The sequence below is a fragment of the Gymnogyps californianus genome, chromosome Z, assembly GCF_018139145.2.
Source record: "Gymnogyps californianus isolate 813 chromosome Z, ASM1813914v2, whole genome shotgun sequence".
Taxonomy (NCBI): domain Eukaryota; kingdom Metazoa; phylum Chordata; class Aves; order Accipitriformes; family Cathartidae; genus Gymnogyps; species Gymnogyps californianus.
The window spans coordinates 22,152,687-22,168,254 of NC_059500.1; the positions used below are offsets into that span (position 1 = coordinate 22,152,687).

The 15,568-nt window shown below is 41.8% G+C and overlaps 1 protein-coding gene across 1 annotated transcript in view; it reads right to left on the minus strand.

Moving 5' to 3' along the window:
* Nucleotides 1-11,468: 11,468 nt before the first annotated feature.
* YTHDC2 (YTH N6-methyladenosine RNA binding protein C2) overlaps nt 11,469-15,568 on the minus strand; it is a 37,596-nt gene continuing 33,496 nt past the window's right edge. The window contains exon 30 of the mRNA XM_050912720.1: nt 11,469-15,421. The gene's annotated coding sequence lies outside the window, so the exon portion shown is untranslated. The remainder of the gene's footprint in view (nt 15,422-15,568) is intronic.

Sequence of the window (15,568 nt, forward strand, 5' to 3'; positions counted from 1 at the left end):
GAAACGCAGACATGCCTCCCGTGGTGCATGGTGCTGCCCACTGCATACCACAGGCTGAAGGGGCAGGGGGGAAGGGGCTTTTTTCCCTGTGTCATCTTTTGCCTGGAACTAAAAAAATCTGAAAATTGACTCCAACTTCCAAACCACAGTCCTTATGGAAAAGGGCCTATTACTGGAGTCTGGAGGAAACACGACTACTATCTCTTAGCAGCACGATAAGCCTTCGGGTACAAGGTAGGTTTATGCACATCTTCTGTGCTAGGGCAGATTTAATGGTCTATGTTGTACAGGAGGTCAAACTACATGATTTAATGGCTGTTTCTGTCTTTAAAGATCGTGTAAAGTCTGGGAACATCCTGAGCAGCATAAACCGGCAGTCTCCCACGGGAAATAGCAGAGAGAAAGCAGCCATGTGAAGAACCAGGAGTTATCTGAGCCTCAGCTAAAGTCCAGAGAAAGGAGGAGAATCAGGTAGAGGCAGTAATGCACGCTTCCTCTCCTTTCCCTACCTCAACATTTTTTTCACTAGCCTTAAAAATTCTGCCTACTCACCTGGCTCAAGATGTGCACAATCAGATATTATTTAATTGGCTTTTGAAGTCTTTGGATTATGGTAGGAACATGCAATACCTGTCACAGACAGAACAAACGAAACAGAAGCTAGAAGCTTCTGGCAATGAGAAAAAAATCACTTCTTTGCAAATGGAAAAAGCAATGCACAAGATTTATAACCAAACATTCAAATAAAATATGTTGAAAACACAAAATAATCCTGGCAAGCAACAACCAGGACCTAATCGTTTGGACTAACTTCTAAATTGTATCTTGGCATATGCACCCTTTTCTTCCCCTGGCACAAGCCTGAGGAACTTCAACCAGACACTCTCTAAGCTTTCACCACACTTCTCTAGGAAGGTCTATTTGTTTTTCCTGCCACAATAGGCTTCTTCCCACATTACACTTCAGTTAGGTCTACGATCACCACCAAAGGAGCCAGGTTAGACAGCTGATTTTTTCGTCTGATTTTGGCACCTCCAGAAGCAGTGCCTCACCCAGATTCACCCCTGCCTGTATTTGGTACTAATTACTTGCAATCCAGCCAAACGGGATTCCCCTGCAGAGCATGAAAGAAGCTCAGCTGCAGCAGCAGCATTCACAGACTATGCATAAGTAAAGGAAAGACAGAGGCAACTATTTCAATGAACACAGCAAAGCAGAAAGCACTATGAAACTCCCTATCTCTCCAGCACGGAGCTGGAGCTTAGCTCCATGCTGTACTTGTTGTCACCTGATCTTAAAGCAAGTACAGGTGATGAGGATGCTTCTGGTGGTGCCTCCAAATTTGGAGATACTATTTTGTTCTACCTCTGCTACTCAGCACCTTCTCTGCATCAGTAAATGCAAACCAAGCCCAAACTTTTATGGTTCCCTTAAACAGTAAACAGGTACATCCTAGTTGCCCCACAGACCACTGACACAATGCTCCAGGACACTGCAGAACAATTCGCTGCAGAGCCATCTCAGGCCAGATCAATACAAAAGCTTTTATCCATTATTTCATTAGACAATGCTTCATACAGCTTCCACTTTGACAACACAAAGACATGGAAAAAAAAAAAGGCTGGAGGTTAGAGAAAGACACTAGTTCACAAAATCCACAGTTTATGCCAAGCACAGAGTACATTGTGCAATGGGAACACTCAGAGGCTGAAAACTTAGTACAAATTTTCTCTCTCCCTTCAACATGTCAGCCAGTTTCAGACCTAGGAAGAAAAAGGCACATTCCACCTTCTACTCTTACAAAGAAAGAAATTTATTTCTTAGAGCATAGGGGTCCTTGTAAGCAGGCTTCCTCCAAATGCCACGTTAATGAACAGGAACGTCCACCTTGATCACATGGAGGGAAAGGGCTGCAGTCAGAGGGAACACAACTAGCACCTTAATTTTTCACAACCAAACTACATGTCCAACATAAGCTCAGTCTCCTGGCTTAGTGTATAAAGTGCATGTTTGTAAGGATACTAATTCCTTCCTCCAATTTCAATATTAGAGCTGATGCATTTCAGCAAAATCATAGGGGAAGGAGTTACCATCCTCAGTTCCCACTTCAGGGGGAAGATCCTCCTCACCATATTCCTGCAGTCAGATCCACATAAAAATTGCAATTTACCCAAGATAAAGAAGCGATGGAGACAAATCACATATTAGCACAAATGATAGTAACAGCACAGCCTTTTTCAAAATAAATACTAAAAAACATTCTCCATATAATAAGCTGCCATTTCTCTCCCATCCCAATTCTGAATGAGAAGGCTTCTGAAATGCCAGTCAGAAACAGCTCCAGTGCCTCCCTCCATCCCAATATTTAGCATGGTTTTTCTTAATTACTGTTCTGCAGATGTCACTTTGTGGTTTTCCTTAATGATAGGGATCATTATTCAACTTTCCTTTAAAAAAAAGAGAAGAGGAAATCTTTGGAGAGTCAAATTGCTTCTGCCCTCAGAGATGACAGGGTGACAGACGGTGTCATTTTGAATATTCATCAAAAGCCAAAAGTGATTGCATTTCCAGTGAAGTGGCAAAACGAGTGATGGAGGTCAAGGCTTCTGAGTCTTCAGAACCAGCAGGAGAAGAGGGCAAATCAGGAGTCCTCAACGGAGATGTTCAGTTGTCATTTCCCTTCATTGTGTAGTAGCTGTTTTCTTCACCTGCAGGGAAAGGCTTGAATGCTAGAAACTGTCTACTTTGTGAATACATCCACACACAAAGTTCAGCAACAGAAAGGCTGTACCTTTCTGAGCTTCCACAATTCATGGGAACATTCTACAGCTGGAAAACGAAACTTCCAATAATTCCATAAAATGCACACCGTCCGGTGTCTTCTATGGCTCACATTAAACATAGTTCAAGTGTGAGTCAAAATAATGAAGAGGTTATGAGCCGTCCAGGCAGGACTATGGCGGTGGAGAACCCATGTATCTTCATTTGTGCACAAAGTTCAGAAATAGGCTAAGTATCCAAAAATGGGTTCAGTTGATTTCCTGTATATTTTTTTTTAAATAAATTAATTACAAAGTCTCTTTTGCACTCTCACTTATGCTAAAAACTAATACAAAAATTTATATACTTAGTACTTACTGCAAAATTTGGGGGCAGAATAGCAGGTCAGGTACCTAACCTGACTAATTTGTTTTTATTTTTCCTACAGATGTTTTCTACACATCCAATTAAAACTTTTTTTTTTTTTAGCCTGCTATGTTGGAGTTTTCTACTAAGTAAACGCATTCTTTTTCCCTTCTTGATCTGGGGGCTCTTTTGTTCATTTCTCATTCACATTAGATACTCCCCATTTTTTACTTCCAGCATTTTCAACAACTAACTCACATAAAACCCTCCGTTAAAGAAAACTGACAGAAGATATTCCCACTGAGAGAACAAGTTTTCCTACGGCTGATTTCGAGAGAGAATGGTTGCAGTGCAGCTAAAAACTCCCTTTGATTTTCCAGCTGTCCGCTGCCTCAACCGGACAGTGGATTCGAGCAGAACCTGCAGGGCATGGCTTCTTCTTGGGAAGACCTGTTTCTGAAAGAATTGCACCTTGATTGGCGGAGAGAAGTAGTAACATGCCAAGAAGTTGATTGTTGTCCAAGTACAGGCTTCTTGTAGGCTATCTTCACCATTTTTATATAAATTAAATAAAGTGCTAAAGTAGTAATAAATCTATCCCAAGGGAAAAAAAAATAGGAGACAAGGATGGATTTTAAACAGCACTACTTGCAAATGAGTATTCAGTTCTGGATTCAAGATTAAAACATGTATAATTTTTTAAAAAACTTTTTTTTTCTTTAACACTTAAAGCTTCCTTTTCTTTTAAATCTTTAGATATCTTTTTCCTCTCCTTCTCTCTGATCCAGTGAGCCATTCATATCCCTGGTAGCCTTTTTAGTGACTGCACCAGGTCCTGCAGTAGCCTGTTTTAGGTCTAACCTAACTTTCTAACGATGCCGTGCCAGAGTTAAGGCCCAAAAAGAAACATCCAGTGGCATTGGTCTGGAGCCTTTAGAGTTGTGCACTTTACTTTTTTTGTTGTTCTTGTTTTAACATTACTGCAAAGAGTACCAGCACATACTATTACAAAGTCTTAAGCAAGTACAAGACTACTGAACTTTCTCATCTCTCTTCTGCCTGTTCATAGCAGTCACTGAGAGCAGAAATGCCAATACCTTTCCAATGCACACAGAACTCATCTTACCTCTTCTTGAAAATCTGGTTACTAATGCTGTACAGAAGTAGCACAAAAAAGAGAGAAGATCATAGAATCACAGAATATCTTGAGTTGGTAGGGACCCATAAAGATCAGTCCAACTCCCTACTCCTTGCAGGACTACCTAAAACTAAACCATATAACTAAGAGCATTGTCCAGACACTCCTTGAACTCTGACAGGCCTGGTGCCGTGACCACTTCCCTGGGGAGCCTGTTCCAGTGACCAACCACCCTCTCAGTGAAGAACCTTTTCCTAATGTCCAATCTGAACTTCCCCTGAAGCAGCTCCATTCCATTTCCCCGTGTCCTGTCGCTGGTAACCCCTGCTGAGGCAGTTGTAGACTGCCATGAGGTCACCCCTCAGCCTTCTCTTCTCCAAGCTGAACAAGCCGAGTGACCTCAGCCGCTCCTCCTAAGTCTTGCCCTCGAGGCCTTTCACCACCTTGGTCGCCCTCCTCTGGACACACTCCCATAGTCTGATGTCCTCCTTATACTGAGGCATCCCAAACTGCACACAGTACTCAAGGTGGGGCTGCACCAGTGCAGTGTAGAGTAGGACAACCACCTCCCTTGACCAGCTAGCTATGTTGTGCTTGATGCACCCTAGGACACGGTTGGCCCTTTTGGCTACCAGGGCACACTGTTGACTCATATTCAACTTGCCATCAACCCAAACCCCCAGATCTCTTTCTGCAGGGCTGATCTCCAGCCGCTCGTCCCCCAATTTGCATATATAGCCAGGATTACCCTGTCCCAGGTGGAGAATCTGGCACTTGCTCTTGTTAAATTTCATATGGTTGGTGATTGTCCAGCTCTCTAGTCTACTCATATCTCTCTGTAAGGCTTCTTTACCCTCAAGGGAGCCCACAGCTCCTCCTAGTTTAGTATCATCAGCAAACTTAATGTACATTCAATTCCTGCATCCAGATCATTTATAAAAACATTAAGGAGCACTGGCCCTAAAATTGAGCCCTGGGGAACCCCACTGGTGACTGGCCACCAGCCTGATGTCACCCCATTTACTATAACCGTTTGAGCCCGACCCATCAGCCAATTGCTCACCCATGATATAATGGACTTGTCTAGCTGTTTGCTAGACATTTTGTCCAGAAGGATAATGTGAGAGACAGTATCAAAAGCTTTGCTAAAATAAAAGAACCCCACATCTACTGGCTTGCCTTGGTCAACTAGATGGGTGACCTTGTCATAAAAGGAAATTAAGTTGGTTAAGCAGGACTTTCCGCTCATGAACCCATGCTGGCTCTGACCAATGTCTCTCAAGTGTTTTTCAGTATCTGCCAGAATAACCACCTCCATAATTTTATTAGGCACTGCAGTGAGACTGACAGGCCTGTAATTACCAGGGTCTTCCTTCTTACCCTTCTTGAAAACTGGGACAACATTTGCCCGCTTACAGTTGACTGGGACCTCTCCAGACTCCCAAGACCATTGGAAAATAATGGATAGACGTTCCATGATACCATCAGCCAGCTCTTTCAGTACTACTGGGCTCTTCAGAATCCTATCAGGCCCCATAGATTTATGCACATCCAGCTGGAGCAGCAAGTCTCAAATACGTTCAGGGTTGGCTGGGAGTTTTTCATTCCCCCAGTTGTGGTCTTCGAACACAGGGCTCCGGGGTCCCAGGGTCCATCATCGGTGTTTGTCCTAGTTTCAGCTGGGATAGAGTTAATTTTCTTCTTAGTAGCTGGTACAGTGCTGTGTTTTGGATTTAGTGTGAGAATAATGTTGGTAACACACTGATGTTTTAGTTGTTGCTAAGTAGCGCTTATCTTAAGGACTTTTCAGTTTCCCGTGCTCTGCCAGCAAGCAGGTGTGCAAGAAGCTGGGAGGGAGCACAGCCAGGACAGCTGACCTGAACTAGCCAAAGGGATATTCCATACCATAGAATGTCATGCCCAGTATATAAACTTGGGGAAGTTGGCCAGGAGGGGCAGATCACTGCTGGGGCATCAGTCAGTGGGTGGTGAGCAATTGCACTGTGCATCACTTGTCTTTTCTTGGGTGTTATTTCTTTTTTGTTTTGTTATATTCCTTTTCATTGCAATTATTATATTATTATTATTAGTTTGTAGTGTATATTATTTTACTTTAGTTATTAAACCATTCTTACATCAACCCACGAGTTGTTTTGGTTTTTTTTTTTTCCTCCTCCCCACCCCAGTGGGAAGGGGGAGGGGGAAGCGGCTGCGTGGTGCTGAGTTGCTGGCTGGGGTTAAACCACTACAGTGTTAAAGACAGGCGAAGAAGGCATTAAATATCTCCGCTTTGTGTATGTTCCTATTTGTGAGGTGACCAACCTCATCAAGCAACAGGCCAATGTTATCTCTGATCCTCCTTTTGCTGTTAACATATTAAAAAAAGCTCTTTTTGTTGTCCTTCACAGCGCTGGCCAGCTTGAACTCTAATCATGCTTTGGCTGCATGAATTTTCTCCCTGCAGTGGCAAACAACATCTCTCTAGTCCTCCCATGTTGCCTGGCCTCGCTTCCAATATCCATACACTTTCCTTTTCCACTTAAGTTCTAGAAGCAGATCCCTGCTCAGACCAGCCGGCCTTCTGCCTTGCTTGCTTGACTTCTGACACTTTGGAATTACCTACTCCTGTGCTCTTAAGAGATGGCTCTTAAGAGTACAGCTCAAGCAGAGTAAAACAAAATTGCTCTAGAAAAATTCTGTTGCTAGCAATCTAGGACAACAGAAATAGCAAGGAGCAGAGCTCAGAGTATTACGGAGAAACGTACTGATGTCTGCACTTCAGCTGGGCGAGGAGTTGCATTTTCCATGTGCTGAGGCACCAAGAACTAATAAACAAACCATTTTTATACACAGTATTTCAGTCAGAGGCACTTCACAAGCATTCTCTAGAAAGCTCCTGACAAGCAATGCAGACAAACGCCTCACTAAGAGGCTGGGAAGTTACAAGCAAGTTAAACACTTACAGAAGGTCATGGAGAGAAGCCACACCAGGGCTGGGAGCTGGATCCTGAGCCCTGTCCTGAGCTGACCTTTTCACTTAGAAAAACCATCCTTATGTCCATCATTTCTTGCAGGTAATTAGATTTGCACAACAGTAATGTTTACACAAGAAAAGTATTATTTAAAGCATTTAATAGCTAACATATCCTTATTGCCCTGGTCTCATACTGTCTGCTTTCCACAGGAGGGGGGGGGGGGGCAGGGAAAGTACTTAAAAAACAACTTTTAAGACATATCTTTTAATATCTACCTGCAGCCTAGTACCTCTTGTTCTCCTCGTCTCTAGAGAAGTAAACACTCATGAATGAGTGCGTCAAATATAAAACAACAGGCTACTGTACAAATTCCTTACCATAATTGACTGCTTTTCCTGGGGAGAGGCCATTTCATTTGCACCTGCTAGTAAATCTAGGTTTTAAATCAGTCCCCAGCAGAGAAGAGCTCATATGCTAGCCAACTGCACCACCTAGCTTCACTCTGAAGGATCGTTCAGAGTCCTATTTTTTGTGACACACGTTTATATTCCTTCAAGGTGAATGCTTCTTCCAGTATCACCCCTACTCATCTGGTGTCTCACCACTGATACTACAAACAATTCAACAGCTTTGACATGTTCTGAGTTCAAGAAACATCTCACCTAAAAAAAATGTAGTACTGGTGTTCATAGGAGCCTAACTGTATTTACCCTTCCGTTCTTCTACCTTATGCAGATTGGTGTGACCTTTCAGCCCACAGATACTTCCTATAACTCGTGTCCACATTTACCAAAGCCTGACAGCATCTGTTGTTGGTCTGATTCATTACTGAGTGGAGGGAGTGCCATCAATTGAAACAAACCTCGGTACATACGAGCTCCACCACTTAGTGATTCTGTATCTGGGAAGTTAAAGGCTCCCTTGGTCCCACTTCCAGCAATATTTCCTTTTCTAGGAGTGTTAAAACAGGGTGCCTGTTATCTCTGACTTCAATCAAAATTGTCCTGACTTTTAAATGAAAACTGGTACATTCCCACTAAGTTTCAGTTCTGACAAAAGCATGTTTTCTGCAGTTTTTGAACTTGAGTACTGGGAAACAAAATAGCAGACTCTGTGTACCTCCCTTGGGTAAATGCACCATGGCATGGTTTTTAATTACTTTCTGACCTCATCCAACTTGAATGCACTACAGAGGAATGAAAGCAGAACAAAGTAGCTAAGCTATACCTCAACGTCAGACTAAAGAGCAATATAAATATGGCTACTGCAGTCCTCTAATGTCCACGCTGGGCCACGGTCCTTTGTAACATATTTGCACAGCGCCTCCAAAGACAGAAGACCCAGAGATATTCACACATGAAATGTACACCACATATACGTTACTTTAATCAGTTCAATTCAACCAATGTAGGTAACCAGGAAAATAAACTAGGGCATCAGCTCATGAGTCTCTTGGAAGCTTCACAGCCTGTTTGTAAGGTGTCCTGTGGCCCTTCTTTTCTCTTTTCTCTCCCTCCTAGATTGGTACTTCTTATCGAGTCCCTACGCCTGTCCTAGAATAAAAGGTATATCCCTCTTTCGTATAAAAGCTGTGGATAGAGCACAGTAATTCTCTTACAGTGATGACATCTCATTTAATATGGTTTTAGGGCATGTTAAAACTTAGCAGTGGCTAACCTGCTAAAAGCAGCAGCCACTGAAATGCTACCCTTGCCAAGTTGCAAGACAGATTTTTTTCATTACTAACTGCACTTAAACTAATACAAAAAGTATGAGTACGAGAAGAGTTCCTTAATCTGAACAGAGCCATGAAAACAATCAAAAAAGGAAGGTTTGTCCTCTTATTTTGACAGGACACACTATAACCTAAAAGTCACAGCAAGCTTGTCAGCCCACAGAGAGTCGGTACCCTTTTCTGCCCAGCTTGCTTTTAAAAAGATTATTAAGATGTTTTACAAGAGGAGAAGATATTAAATCTATCTTACATGTGTCACACAATTTCACTCTCAGTTTCTGCCAGCATTCAGAACATCCTTATATAGGACCAATTATGGCAATTGTGTCTTCTTCCTTAATCTTATTTGATTGCTGCTAGGCTTCACCAGATATTCCCTGTAGATAGAACAAAGTGGTACATTATTTAAGAGCCCCAGGCTACAACCTTTGCTCACACATCAACAGTACCAAATGCAATATGCCCACTTACATAAAGTTACAAGATCAGGCTGTGAATCTCAAGAGCTGTGCATTATACAACACAAAGCAAAGAATAATAATTTCACACCCACATGGTATGGAATTAGCTTTAAAACTCCTTCTGGGCTTGACACGAATAAAAATACAGCCTCCTTTCTGAATTGCCTGATTCAATTATGTGCCACGCTTCTTAGTATTTTCAGAACTCTTTTTATTCTGTACGTGATGCAAGGTATTCCCTCAGTCTGCTTTCCTGAGAACTGATTTGTCTTTAAACCCAGACTTATACTCGTTTTACGCGACACCCTTTCCACACCTGCCAAAAGAATCACAACAACAAATAAAGCTTTTAATCCAGAGCAGTATCACCTACTTTCTGTGCTGTGGTACCTGTAAGAAGATGCAACAAAGATAGCAGCAAGATAGCAGCAATGATGGCTGAAAGCAACATAGCATAATCCACAGGGAAGGAAACAGTGCAGCTAAGTGTGAGTAGAAAGATGTAGAGCAATAGGAGACTAAACTGCTAATATAATTCAGATAGTAAAAGCCATGACTGAATACATTTAGAAAGTGGCTGCTCTGGAACAATCACTTCAGCTCCATGAGAGAAAAAAAAAAAGGGGAAGGGGAAAAAAAAAGGGAAGGGGAAAAAAAAAGGGAAGGGGAAAAAATTTAGTAGCTGCAGAAACCACTCTAATTCACTTTAAAGACAAAGCACCTAGGGGTAACTACAAACTGATCCAACCACAACCGAGAGAAACTGGCCTGCCAGGTGTAAGCTATGATTTCATTTTGACAACAGTCAGTATCAGGCATTTAAAATGGAAGCTGCAAAAAATTCCACAGTAGAAACTTAAGCCACACGCACTTTCTCTGTAGGTCTTGTGATGATGGAGCAGAAATTATACCAGTTCAATAGTGGCAAAAAAATGCAAAAAAGCAAATATTGAAAGAAATAGTTGCAACAAATAAGGAATTTCAGGCTACAAAATATTTAACAAACAAAATAACAAAAAAATATTTAATAAACTTTCTTTAGTTCCTAGAGAAAGGAATTAAATTCTGTCTGTGGCAAAACAGCTTGCCACCTTTACCTTACTTTCAGAAATATGTTCCTGAGGAGGCAGCACACCTCAACATTTTCTCACATGAGCCACTGGAAAAGCTCTTACCTACTGTCTTGAGGAACATGACTGCAGTTGTCCTGGATCAGCACTGCTCAGATAAGCTTTGCTCATGTATGAACAAACTGCAAACCTGTGGCTGTCATCCATAACCCTATTTCTGTTCCCTTTCTCCTCACTGTAGTATTTATGGACAACTGTCTAGCTTGCAAGACCTTCATTTACTCTAAAGCAGAGTAAATCAACTCCTGGCTGACAACCTCCAAGCTGGGATTTTTACTGTTGCACAGAAGATGGTGATGGGCCATTTGTCCAATTTGTCATCACAGATACAAGGATTCTGTGAACTCCGTGCTGTTGCTGCCCTGGTATTTTTCAGATAGATTCACATCCTTGCCCTTTGTGATGCTTTAGTTTTCACTTCAGGTATAATCACATTCAGGCATCATCTGGCAGATGGGGTGTCTCTAAGAATCCTGGTGCAGGATACCTGCTGGTATCATCACACACATTGCTACCAAGGTAACTCTCTCTTTGGAGACCAGGGTGATATAAACAGCAGAGTGAAAACAAAGACTGTCAATACACAGGGTCAGGAAATCGGAACATTCTTGATGGCTCAAAAGAGCGCTTTTCCAAAACAATCAAAGTGGTAGTTTTATAGACATAACATGAAACCAGAGCAGAGGATTCTGTGGAAAGAACTATCAGAAAATTCATTGCTGCACAGAGAAGTAACTGTACAGATATTTCGCATGGATTTAACTGAAGTAATGTCTGGCCATAAAGACACCATTATTTCCACTGGACGAAGCCTAGCAAAACTTGTATGGATGACAATGCGGGGGGGGAAGAGTTTACCTGAGAAAACAAGGCAACTTTCCTCTGAGTTTCAAGAGTGGATTATTTTATTGTAGACATTCAGCCAGACTCACTCAAAAAGCATTTCTGCTGATTTATTGAAAGTTACAATTCAGAAATGTGTATTACCATGGTATTACCAAGAAACAGTTGTTCATTTCAGATGAAAGAGGGAATGACAGTGCATTGAAAAAGGGATGACAGCACATGTATTTTTATTTAGAAATAAAGTATTTCTGCAAATGACTTTGCACAGCCAAAAAAGATTACTACGCATCATATTGTTCAGTGTTCCTTCATTCAAAATAACCTCTTCTAGTAATTTAGTTCAATTATGAAAACACTTAAATCTACTATAGATAATATACTACATGATGCTCCTTGCAGAATGTGGCGTAGACAAGTTGCGGTACTGCTGTTTACAGAAAAAGCATTTACCTCCAGTTTTACAGACCATCTGTTACTGTTGCTGAATGACAGAAGTCCAAAGGATGAGCAGCAGCAACTACTGGCTGACTCTGTCTTGTAAAGGTGGTCTCAGAAGTCACTAGGAAGCACTGATACACTGTGGCACCGAGCGTAAAATTAGAGAGATCAGAGGTAAGCTGCTTTTTTTTTTTTTTTAAAATCATCATTTAAAAAACAGCGTAATTATCTCCTTACAGATGAACTTTTGATGCTCCAGTAGCTTCAAGAAAAGTCTTAGATCTGTTCTCTAGACACTACTCATCTCTGATACGGTCTTTCCTGAGTTCGGATGCTAACAGCAATCCTGGATGTATATCCATGAAGTTATGTGCAACTTCATGGAAAAAGGAGAGAAAGCAGAAAATATAAACATGAAAGGAAGACAGAGTACAACTGAACAACAAATTTTCAGCTTATTAGAACCAAAAAGATCACACTAAGTAACTGTTCACACCGTCCGCATGGATTTATCCTAGTTTTGTCAGCATTAAAATCATTAAAACAAAGACATGTGAAACAAGCAAAATCGTGTGAACCTTGTATTAAAATACTTGCTAAAATATCTGCTAAAATGAAACCAACTGTATGAAGTCTGATCGCCATGAAAACATTGACAAATCATGGAAGAAGAGGAAAGTAATTTCGAGTGTACTTAAAAGCATCTCAATACATAATTAGCTCCTGCACACTCCTCCTCTTTGCACACGCTATGGGGCATTTTTAACTAACTGTACACGAGGTATGAATGGGCACAGCAGAAACTACCTTTTGTAAGAAAGAGCTGGGCCGACGTGGGGCCGGGTGCTGTGCCTGTAAGGCCAGTGCCTATTGACTTTAAATGGGCTCTGAGCAGACCAGGATCCTTTTTTATTAGTGGGCACCAGTGGGCCACATGAGACAATGTCCAAATGCATCTTCCTCTGCCACAGGGGCTTCTTCTAAAGCATGGCTGATAACCAGCCTAGCAATGCTCGGTTCCAAATCTGTGGGACTGGCCCAGGGAATAGCGAGGGGTCCTCTAGTCATCCCGGGGTACTTCTCTGAATATAGGCTAGTGCTGCCCGGAAGACAGTGTCTACCCTTCCTGCTGGAAGCTGCAGTTGGATCCCAGACCCCAAAGTGAGTCTCCAGGCCTTCCAGTCTGAAACTCAGCTGTCACGTAACATATTTGCCAGCCAGGTTAAATAACCCACAGTAACAGATCTGTGGTAGCACTTGCTTAGTTTGGCTAGGTCTGTGCTCATCAAAGAGCATGCAGAGGCACCTGTCATACCTCCAGTAGCATCATACTCTGTTTTAACAACTGGTCAGATTAGTAAGCCTTTAGGAAGGGAGGAATTAGAGCCAGCATTGTCTGAATCTGAATCAGATCAAGTATCATCCCTGTCTTCTGGGTCTCTATAAAATTCCCTTTTCCTCAGCTTCTAGACGACGGTCAAGCTTTTCCCAGACAGATACTGCTATGTGGGGGACCATGCATTGCTCTAGTTTCTCCACATTAGCCTGACAGCTTTTAACACAGGCAGGGGCTAGAGTCTTCTCTATTGGAGCCCCAGTGTCCTGCTGGGTGTGGGCCAGTTCCTTCTAGGTAGTCAACTTGGGCTTCAGCTGCTTTCAAACGCTGCTCAGTATCTTTAAGGCAATGAGCTAAGAGATATAAGCACAGTAACTCTCCCTTTATGTTTGTGTCTTTCCGACTTTCTCTAATCAAAGTACAATCTGATGTCCGTGGGCAGGGCAAGGTCCCAAAATAATCAACTAAGGCACCCACTGTAGAGTCAGGGCTGGTCATGATGCAGTGTACCGTATCCCACTTCTGACACCAGAGTGTAAGGGCTTAAGGCAGCCCTGCCAAGTTACAGGTTCAGGATATGGTAACAGACACCAGACCAACAGCTTCAGGGATAAACAGTTTATCTCTAAACAACAGCACAGGAAAAAAAATACAGATCAGTAGTACAATTATCTGGGTCATAACAACAGCAAGTCAAATAATTCACCAAGACTGGGGTAGACCTAACACCTGGGCATGCAAAGACTTGCATGACCATGGCTATCAGGCAGGCAGCAGGGCATGACCTCTTCTCCAGACAAGTGACCCGGACCAGCCAACGACCCTGGGGAATGCAAATTCCTTGGCTGCACTGTCCTTTTTATCACTGAGCTGCAGAAGAACTTGTTAACCAAACATTACACCCTGCCTCTGCTCCCCCTCTGTGCCAGCTCTGTTCTTGGTGTGCACAGGGCCCAGGAATCCTGTACAAGGCAATACCACCCCACATTCCTTTGTGGGCACGTGCCTGGAAGTATCACGTAAGGCAATACGAGCCTCACAGCTCCATTGGGTGCACGGTCTCCAGAAATACTGTATTAGGCAATACTAGCCTTACAAGGACCCAGTTGATCTTGCAAACGCAAAATTGACTGTTTATGCACGGAAGTCACTACACAGAATGCAAGAATGAATACACAGGGTACTCTGAACTGTGCGAATGTTCTTAGCAGACATGAAAAACGTAAGTACAGGCTCAGAAGCAGAAAAAGCTCTCAGTTTAATCTAAGAATGACCACAAACGCAGTGCTGACAGTGAGCAGACTGAATTTATACCAGCCTTATAGTACAGTATGTTAACGACTAAGGAGAAGCCCAATAAAAGAAAACAATAGTAGTGCAGAAGACAGAAATTGAAAGAAGAGGTATAGAAAGACAGCATGAAGACTACATTGAAAGATGAAGAAAGTTGTACTGGTAATTTTTTTTTTTTTTGAAAGAAATAAAAAACTTCTAATAATGCCCAAGTTAGTGAACTATTAGAATACCATTTGGCAGCAGGCCTCTGAAAGACTGTTTCAGCTTGCCAAAGTGTGAGTACCTTTCAAAGGTGAAAAGTAACTGAAACTGGAAGCACCGATGGACCAATCCACTCTTAAAAGTCTCATGCTCCTTTCACTTATGTATTTAAATTAAAGTTTTACATTGTCCAGCTGCCCAGTTGTTTGTATGAATATATCCTGCTCTCTCGCACTGTGCATACAGAAGTTCAACAAATACTTATGGAATCTTCCAATATATTTGGAGACATCTATTCTCAATTTATTTCTTTTACGCAAACTGCAAGATTGATTAATTAATATTACACTGGTTTCTCTCATACATTTTACTGTGTTGAGAAAGCTTTAAATGTAAACTGTATATTTAAACTGTCTGCTGTGCTATTTTAAACCCACAGACAACTTGTATGTGGTCCATGGTTTCAAACTTAGTTATGAACTTAACCATGTTTTTAAGCATCAACTGCACACTACTGTAAAAAAATAGTTCAGTCAAAAACAGGCTGGTGAATAACGTTATGACATTTGTAAGACAAGGAAATACTGAAACCAACATAATGCCCTCTTATTTTTCCACTGCTAGCTGCACAGCATGACTAACAACTTCAGAAGCTTGTTGCACCGCCTTCTTCCTCATCTTTATATTGTAGGCACGCTGCTGGTTCTAGTGGTTATAGCTGATGTTTCAACAACCACAGCTAAAAAAAATCAAAAGGAAGAGAATATTTAGTACTAAGTGTACCTGTTCTTCCACAAACTACAAAGGAAAGAGAGTACTGTAATGATACATTATATATAGATAGCTTTTGTTCTATCATAGAAACAGCAGTAATGCATGAAATGAC